The sequence below is a fragment of the Chamaea fasciata genome, unplaced genomic scaffold, assembly GCF_029207755.1.
Source record: "Chamaea fasciata isolate MVZ Bird 193981 ecotype frontalis unplaced genomic scaffold, bChaFas1.0.hap1 SCAF_1, whole genome shotgun sequence".
Taxonomy (NCBI): Eukaryota; Metazoa; Chordata; class Aves; order Passeriformes; family Sylviidae; genus Chamaea; species Chamaea fasciata.
Window position 1 is genome coordinate 92,290,503 of NW_027094086.1, and position 9,901 is coordinate 92,300,403.

The window sequence follows — 9,901 nt, forward strand, 5'->3', positions numbered from 1 at the left end:
TGATGCTTTATCTTAATACAGAATAATGAAATTTCTAGGGTCAGTTTCCTGGTGAATAATAAACAACAAAAACAGAGAAGTAATGGAGCCTCATTTTAAAATGCAGATGCTGTATTCAGCAGAAAATTAAGTTAATCAATAGACTAATTTGACAATTTAAATTCTGAGTAGAGGCTATGCGTTGGGCAGATTTAATGCAGTTTGAAAGACAGATTAAATTATTAATAACATAACCAGCTTGAATAACTCTATCCGTCCATTCATACTGAAGGAGTGGGATGACTTACTCCTAAATATGTAACAATAGTTATAATAAGTGACTTATGTAGGTAGACTAACTTGGCTCATTTGTGCCATTTTTGTGTATAGAAACTTGCTTGAGGGAATCTAAGCAGGAGAAACACCTGTAAATTGGTGCTGTGGCTGCAGCTTGGTGTTGGTCATAGTGCCTGTAGATAACACAAGGCAAGCACAGAATCTGTGTAGGCTCTGTCTGTTGCATGTCTTACGTTTCATGGTGGGTTTGTTTTCATAGTGACATACAGATGTGGGAGACCATGGCTACAGGGTGATGGTCCTTCATATAGACATTGCACAAAATGTCAGTGTGGAAAAGCTGATTCCACTGGAGTGCTGGAGAGCAGAGAGAAGGGAGATCCTAAGGTAAGTGGATGTGGTCCCTTGAGGTATTTGGCTTCATATAACGAGCCAGATCCTAAGCAGAGAACAGCATCCTTAAAACTGTCTTGTAGAGACAATGTGGTCCTATTTTCTTCCTTGTGCTTTTTCCTTTGTTCTTTTCTTCTAACCAATCAGTCTTATCTACCTGAGTAGTCTTTTACTTGGACAAAAATTCTATATATTTATTTTATTGCAGATAATTAATCTCCCTGATTCCCCTACTCACTTCTTTTTTCTGCAGCATTAGGATTGTCATACAACTGTCCTCCATTTGAGTTTCCTTCCTCAGCCTCTCCTTTCCCCATCTTGCACACCTGTATCTTGTTCTTTATAAACTATCCTGACTGCTGTGATATTTTCAAGTCTAATGCCTTGGAAATATATACAGATTGATGGTTGAAAAAAAAATTATGTGAGTAGGCCAAACAATCTGGTAAGAGACAAGAGAGAAAGTTAAATTGAAAAGACATCCTGATGACTCAATATACAGCACTAAATCTTTCCTGTTATATCTAAATACAACTGTATTTTCTTCCACCATCACTGATCTTTATATAATCCTGTTTTTCTTGAGGATCTTTCAAGTTTACAGACTTCAAGAAAATACAAGTCCAGTTTTCCTAGCTTCTCAGTTTCTTACATGATCATACAGGAAACTGCCTTGGTCATAATGTTCAAGGACCCTGCAAAGCTGAAGTCATTGTATGTCATCACAGCACTATGAAAACAGGTCCAACTTGTTGGCTTTTGTCAGGTAAAAACTGTACAAAGCTTGGCTTTGGCTCTTACAGTGCTTTTAGCCTGTCAGTGACCACATTACTTTCCTTCTATGCACAAAATGGTTTGTGCCTCTTTAGGTGCAGAGGTCATTTTGCACACTGGGTGTAGCTTCTAAAATGAGCCAGAGAGGAGGGGATATGAGCAGGGGGGAACAGCTTCAGGAACTGTAAGGAAACCACTCCCAGCTAGTTAAAAAATTATTTCCATGTGAGCTAATACAATTCCGAAATCTCTTAGTGGAAACAGAGTTCAATATTATCTAGCTGCATCTGGAAAGGCTCTTAGAGTAAAATTTTTATAACGTGGCTATTCTAGAAGTAAAGTGGAAGCTCTGTTAACTTTCAGTCTAGCTCCCCGAATGCTCTCACAGCTCTCAGGGTACTTTCCCAGCTCTACTAGCACCTGAATTATAAGAACGAGGATGTAGATCCAGTTGAACACATCTTGTAGTTTTTAATGAGTTTTCTAAATAGCCACAGTGAACATGTTTCCTGTCTGGACAGTTTGTGTTTATGTGAGTATGTTATGTGCATGTGTTGTGCTAAATGTGTATTATAGAGAGCATCAGGATACTGAATGCCCACACTTCATATAGAAGCCTTTCCCAGGTTGCTTATGATTTCACAGCAATACAGCTTGAGCTAGCACTGAAGAATTTATGAACACCTGTTGAACAGGGCAAAGAAGCTGCTGTATCTTTGTAAAATTGGGGGTGTGTGCATGTGTGCACACATTTTGTTCAGCACAGCTACTGTTTAGTGGGGGGAGCTGAGCACAATCAGCCTTCACTGACATCACTGACCACCACAAAAATTGTTTAGGACCATGCAACTTCTCCATTCTAAAACTCAATTTTCCTCTACAGCAATGTCTGAAAGGAGGTGTCAGGTGGAGAAGCATGGGAGGTTTTTTGGTTGTTGGAAATAGTATTTATTTTAGAAATATAAGGCAAATTAGAATATGGCTTTTTTTTTTTTAAACTTTCCTGAAGGAACTGCAGAAGATCTGAGTGAAATTTATTCTGAGCAGAGTAACCCTCATTCAATCTAGTTCAGACATGTGCCTTTCAATCCAAGTCCGTTCATTCAGTCCCTCTGCAGGTCTCCACATACTGTGGAATTTTCCAGTGCAGACAGGGCTGTTGTTTTGAATGTAAAATAGTCTGGGAAAAACACACCCCATTTTCAGTGGTTTCTCTCCATGATGAATAAATCTATAGAGGGGAACAGGCTTGTGCTTTTCCTTTCCTTGCTTTTCTGAAGCATTAAATACAACCTTCAGAGCCAACAGGCAGCCCCTGTACTCTGGGTGAGCGGGATGCTTAGAAAAACAGGTTTTAGAAGCTATCCTTTAGTAAAGATATGCCAATTTTATTGTCTAAATAATGGAAGATAATTTTTATTGGTCTTCTTTTGCAACTCTACCCAATGAATCTTCCTAAGAACAGTTTATGTACTAAACAGCTCATTTACATACCTAGAAACTGTTAGAGCAGACAACTACTAAACTCCAGAAACTTTGTAGGTCTGTAGAAATAACAAATCAAATACAACCTGAAGCAGAAGTGAAATGGATCATTTTGAACAGGTGTTAGGCTGAAGTACTGAATGATTGACCTATAAAATGAGGCAAAGCCACTACTGCATCTGAAGTTGAGCCTTTGTGCACTTCTGCCTAAAGTCATTTCAAGCCTTCAAACGAAATAATTGACCCACTGTATGTAAAACACAGAGGGGAATTGGTTCTGTGACAAGTGTGTACTTTCCAAACATATCAGTAAACCTTGCGCTATCATTAAACTGGCTTTAGTGGAATGATTGATTAGAAAATGTGGACAAACTGCATTTGGAAAGCACAGGGAAGAGAGAAACATGTTGCAAATATTTATATTATTTTCCTTTGTATGTATAATTTGAAGGAATTTGTAGGAAAAAAATGCAGCGTATTGTCCTGCCTCCCTTCTCCTCAAAATTAGAGCAGAAGATTGGGTTTTGCTAAGCAGTAGCCAGCTGTGATTCTGCAATTTTCTCTAATGCTCTGCCATGGCTGGTGCAGGGCTGGCTAGCAGCAGGAGGCAGTCATCTCCCAGGTGCTCCTAAGAGAGAATTACGTGTATCATGAAGCTAACAAATGTGGGGGTAAAATCACTCTGCTAGCATTTTCAAGCATTTTTACCAGATTTCTGAATAGGTCAGACTGATGAGAGTCTTTAAAAGAAAACAAACAAATAAAAAAACCCAAATCAACCAAAACCAGCAAAAGGCACCAAACAAACTACTCACAAGTGTTATGAGAGGAGGGAGTCCCTGTACTGTGATACTCAGATGGGACAACGCCACAGTTCGTATAAGCAATGAAAATACAAAAAAAAAAAAAAAAAAAAAAAAAAAAAAAAAAAAAAAAAAAAAAAAAACAACAACCAAACAAACAATAAAACCTTGGTATGTACCAAGACACATTTTTCCACAGCTCTGTCAATACCATCTTTGTTGTGATCTGCAAATGCAGGTAATGAAGTCCTTTAAATATACCTTTATATTATTTCCACTCCTTGTGGATCATTTACCTAAAGTGCCTGTGGAGTGGATGTTCTCCAGGCTTCTGGGCTTGTTTTGGTGTAATGGTTTTGGGGTTTGGTTTGGTTTGCATGGATTTTAAAGAGAAGCGATTACATTAAGATTACATCACACACACACATACATATATATATATGTGTGTGTGTGTGTGTGTGTGTGTGTGTGTGTGTGTGTGTGTGTGTTTTAATATATATATATATATGTGATGTTATATATATATATGTATATATTTATATATATGGGGGAAATGGAAGAGTGTAAGAGTGTGAATCCATGTGACTGCAGGCTCTTTACTGAAACTGAAATAGCCCCATCTGCACTAGCAGGTCATTCACTAGAAGGTGTGAGTGATAGTGAAGACAGAGGTTTTTCAGACTGCTGATGGCAGGTTCAACACATCCAGTGTTCCTGTCAATGTCAGTATTTTTCAGCCTCAGGGAAAATGCAGCCTGATGCAAACTGCATTAGTGTTGTGGCACTCAAATTGGAAGCATTTTTATAATCAGTCTATTTCATGAAATGAAGGGAGAAGACCCACTGTGACATGCTGAGATATATGTTGTTAATTGCTCGTCATAACAATTCTGTTTCTTCAGTAAGATCTCTCTTTTCCCTTACCTCCTCTCCCTATGAAATGATCTTGTCAATATGGAAAAAGCAACCCTGAGGAATCTATAACTTAATGAAAAATTGCTGTTGCCATGGCATAGAGTTCAGATGTTTATATTGAAATAATTTCTCAGTCTTCATTTGCATCCCCTGACTCTCTAAACAGCTATATCAGCTGTTAAGATTCAAACAATTAAAAATGCTCAATTATTAAGGAGAAATTAAAAGAAGTAATCAGCTTAATACAATTTCAGCTCAAAAAAGCCTTCCCAGGCAGCTCATGGGAGAAGCATATTTGTATGCTGTTAACATCCCAAATTGGCTTAAGTTAAAATACACCGGGGCAAGATTAAACCAATGCAAAGACAGTGGAAAAAGAACCAGTGTTTTCTTTTCATTGCGAACAATATGAAATTTCATCAGCTTTTGTTGTTAGGATGTCATATGAAAATACTATGGTGAAGCCTACTGTGCAGACTGTTACAGTTTCCTAAATGAGACTCTGCTATATATTTCCTGGCATCTACTGAATTCCTCTGTTTATTTGACTGAAATATTTGTACCAGGGTTGTTCTTGTTCTACCTTCAGTGATTGAACATGAGAGAATTTTTGCTCTTCTTGGGTTTGTTTTGGGGTTTTGTTTGTTTGGTTGGTTTTGTTTTGTTTTGGTTTTTTGTTTGTTTGGTGGTTTTGGGGGGTTTTTGTTTTGTTTTGTTTTGTTGGTTTTTTTGTTTGGTTTGGGGTTTTTTTAAATTTTTTGTTTTGCTTTGTTTTAATTCCTTGGTTTTCCTGTTGGATGTAATAAAGTTTTTCAATCCTGTTGAACAGATAGTAACTGGGTTGAACTCAAGACAAAGAGAGGCAGATGGTACCTACACCTACTTTGCTATTCCTAAAACACCTACTGCCATAGTTAGAAGCCTCTGCTGTTATCATCTTGGATGTCTGCAGGAGAGATGCAGCAAACTGCACTGCAGCTCACCAGATGATTTTTGTGGCACATGGGGTGGTGCAATCTGTTGTACAATCACCAAGAGCATTGGCCAGCTTGTATGCCCCAGGTTAAAAAGCCTAAAACCATAAAAGTTTGTCTCCTGCCCATTTAGATATCCTGAGCCAAGCTTTGGGAAAGTACAGCTGAGAAGTAAGAGTATGTGTTTCCATTTTATTTCTGTCACTAAAGATTTTAGCTCAGATTACCAGACACAGGCAAGAGAGCCAGGCCTTCCTAGAACACTCAGCTTCAAAGCTCAGAGTCCTGGAGGCTCTCTGCCCTATCTTGTGTGCTTCCTTTGGTGCCCTACTCTCCAGTATGCCAGTGTTATTTTGTACTTTTCCTTCCTCTTCCCTTCCATTTCGAGAATATCCATTTCACTGTATATTTGACCCCTCAGTCATTTTCACATCTGTGGTTGAAATTCACCTCTAGAAGAAAGTTCAAACAGTACCTTGGGCACTTCCAGACACTCCTAGACTTTGAGAAGTGAGTCACGTTTGTGCTTTGTGGTCTGGGACTGCCCTGAATGACATCACTGACCCTGGTTTGATGATTTCACTCCTGCGTGGGCAAACCTCAAACCACTGCTTTGAAAATGAAGCTTACTTTGCTCAGAAGGAGGCTCCTCACCTTTGTGGCATTCCACACTGTATCCATACACCAGGGTTAACATAGAAGACCTAATAGCTTTTTACTCAGTGAGTCAAAAGGCAATGATGATCCAAAAATAATTTACTTCTTTCAGTCTTCCTACCCACATTTCCCAGTTTGTCTTCAGGCCAGCTGATAAACAGATGGTTCTTTCACCAGCTATTTAAGAGATAGCTTTATGGTGAAAGGTATGGTCTCTTTCCCAGTCCAGGATGATTCCTCAAGAAGGTCTGTTTACTTACCTGATATAAGACTATTTTTCTAGCCTACAGCAGTCTGGAAAGCTGAGGTTGTTTGCCGGAAGGATTGGTTGTTATTTACTTTTTTTCCTAGCCTACTGCATGTGTGGGGCAGAGGAGGAGGAAAAGGTGCAGGTGAAAGTTTTTGAATCTCTAGTGCTTGATGAATAGTTAGTTTTGTTATTCTAATCTCAGATATCCATCTTAGGGTTGATGAAAGGATAGAAAACAATTGTGGACGAGTAATTTCTTAAACTTATCTGGCATAGCCAGTCCATCTCTGAACTTCAAGATTCATATACTTGTTCCTAAAGTGTCCAAAAAAATTACTATTTTTGTTTTGTATTCCCAAGTGACTGAGTCACTGAATATAAATAATCGTATTACTAGTGATTGATGTGGTCAAGAAAAGATGAAGCTCCCAACAAATTCTCACCACCCACCTGGAGATACTCCATTTCTTTTCTATGTGGAACACATCTCAAACTTTTAACTCACCTTGTAAATCAGTTGTAACTTCTTGGGCACATCAGTGCACAGCGGTAGCTGATGCTCTTTCTATTTTGCCAGGCTGGCTCAGTATCTTGCTGTGACCAAAACAGGTGCTTCATCTGTCATTTAAGAAAAATATTTTTACTGCTTAGAGCTTCAAAGCAGAGGTAGTTGAATAAAATATTAGGGCCTGGTGAGGTACTGTCAAAATGTGTAATGAACTCTCAAAACATGGATGATATTTATCAAGAATCTCTTCAATATTTTGCTCTCATGAGAAATTTGTTCATTAAACATGCTCATGTTTAAGTGTTGAAGCTTAAATAATACCCTAGCCAGGCGCCAAAGGCTGCCTAGTAATGGTTGTATGACATAGATTTTTCTTAGAGTCCTTGATTTCCTGTCGGATCCAATAGAAACACAGATGAATCTTGGATTGGCATACATGGACAGCTACAATTAATAAGTGCATGCATGTTTCCTATATATTTTATAGAAACATATCAGAGATCAGCATTAGCTTGGATTTTTGGTGCTAGTTAGAGGGATGAGACTTTCTTAGGGAATCAATTCCTTGGTGAAAAAAGTGTTTTTGTAGAAAGCATTTTAAGTGGGATTATTCCTGTCCTTTGAAACTGATGAAATCTTCACAGGAACTAGGTGACAATGTTTGTCAGTAAGAACACCCAAGCTGTGTCCAAGACCTAAACTGACTTTTGATCCCTCAGAACTGTCTCCTGAGAACCCCTCTCGATTGCCTCTGTAAAACCAGATTTAACTTCATATGTTCTGCTACCAAAGTCCTTCCTACCCTCTGCTCAGTGAATAAATAAAATGCTTTTATAGGTAAATATTACCCTTTCATAAGAACAAGAAAAAATATACATTGTTGTGAGCATCTGACCTTTCTTTAATCTTTTTTCCATTTCTCAGTGAAGCAAACAAAACCATGTAAACCTCAAGTACTCATGGGAGGGGAGAAAGAGGGATAGGCCATCACTTCTCCTTTTTTGGATCAAGGAGCAGAGGCCAGAGACACTGAACAACAAGAAGCTCCCATTGTGCACAGGCTACACAGATGTGGGAAAGAAGCAGCCTGTTGTTTCAATATTACTGTCATAAACATGTGTATGTATTTGATAATACATAGTGTGCTGCTGCAAAGTTGTTTGTCTCCCAGAAGCCTCCCAGGAAATGTGTGAGTATGTTTGCATTGCTTGTTTGTAGCGCTGGAACTTAGAGTTGTTGCCTCACCAAGCAGAGGAAAATGAGGGTGAGTTTATATTGTTTGGGAAGCTGACTCTGATGTGGCTTCCTCCTGTTTGCCTGGTATCAGCTCTTGCTGACAGTATTCTGCAAGGGAATTTCCCTTCAGAAGAAAGGTTTTTACTGGGCAAGTGCTCCTCTGAAGGATGTATAAAGGAAAATAGCACTGGTAATGTCAGGCAGGAAAAAATAACTGTAAGAGTTCCAGCAGGCCTCCCTAAATATTAGCACATGTTCTCTGATACAGGGAATAAGAAAAATAAGTAGTGACTATAGAAAAACACATTCTATATATATTTTTTTTTATCCACAAAGCCAATATTGTATTTGAACAAAAGGCCTTCTCATACAATGTCAATTTTATATTTCTACCTTTTATAAGGGGGCATGATATTTCAGAGTTCTATACTGCAGAAATATGATAACTAGCTTCTTAAATATTTAAATAATGAAAAGCTGTTGATAGCATGGTCCGCCAAGTCTGAATACTATATGAAAAATAGCAGAAAATATATAGGAACTGTGTAATTACACAATTTGTTAAGCCTTTATATTTCACATCAAATATATCATCTTGTGATATCATCTTGTGTTTGTATATATATATATATATATATATATATATATATATATATATATATATTTCTATTTGCAAATGAAATCAAACTTTCATCATTTCATGCTTCAATTGCTAATTGTAATGTGGGATCCAGTACATCAATAAACATCTACAGTAAATAGAATCTGACTATAGCTCAAAAGTAAGCTTTTCCCATATCTGCAAATCACTTCTAAGTGGACATAATCCCATTTTTACCTTATTCTCTCCCCAAAGTATTTTTTTTTCCATGTTACGAGCAGTTCCAGCTGTCAAGCCAGCAGATATTCTTAACTCATATAGCTTAGGTCTGAAAAGAAGGGCCATATTCTATTATAGCTATTGAGCCATGAAGGAAAAGTACATCAGATCTCCTGCTTCAGATTTTGACTGATAGGGACAATGAATAAGAAGAGAAATCTCTCTCTCATCTTCTATCTCTGCCCAATTCAAAACCTTTGGACTACACTTACTTCCCTGAGCTCCCTATTGCCTTTTCTCTGTGCTTTCTCTGAGGGGTTGTTCCCTCTGCTGTCCTTAATGATATGTTTGACGCCCTGAATTTAGAAAGGCTAGTGACCCAGACTGTTGTTTTTTCTGTTAGCAGGGATGAAAAGAGAAGGAAATGTTAATATTTTTTTCCATTTACCTATATACTTAAAAGTCTATTTAAAATTCTGTTTGTAATATGGGAGTGTTATATACATGATTTTTCTTTTTTCCCCAAGTTGTCTCTCATTTCCTTGCTGACCTTTTAATGTAACGAGCCTGGAGATTTTCCTTCTTGTTTTCAGTGGGGAAGCTCCAGTACTCCTGGACATAAAAATACCTGTGTTAATCAGTAAGTGACTGAAAAATTATCAGCACATCCAGGTTACCGGACTGCTGTGGACGATTTAGACCAACTTGTACCTTCATACGGAAAAATACAGTTGCTTCAGCTGAACAATCCAATGCAGAGGGAACACTAGAGTATGTTTTCTGTTTTATTAACATTTCTCAGTTCAGGTC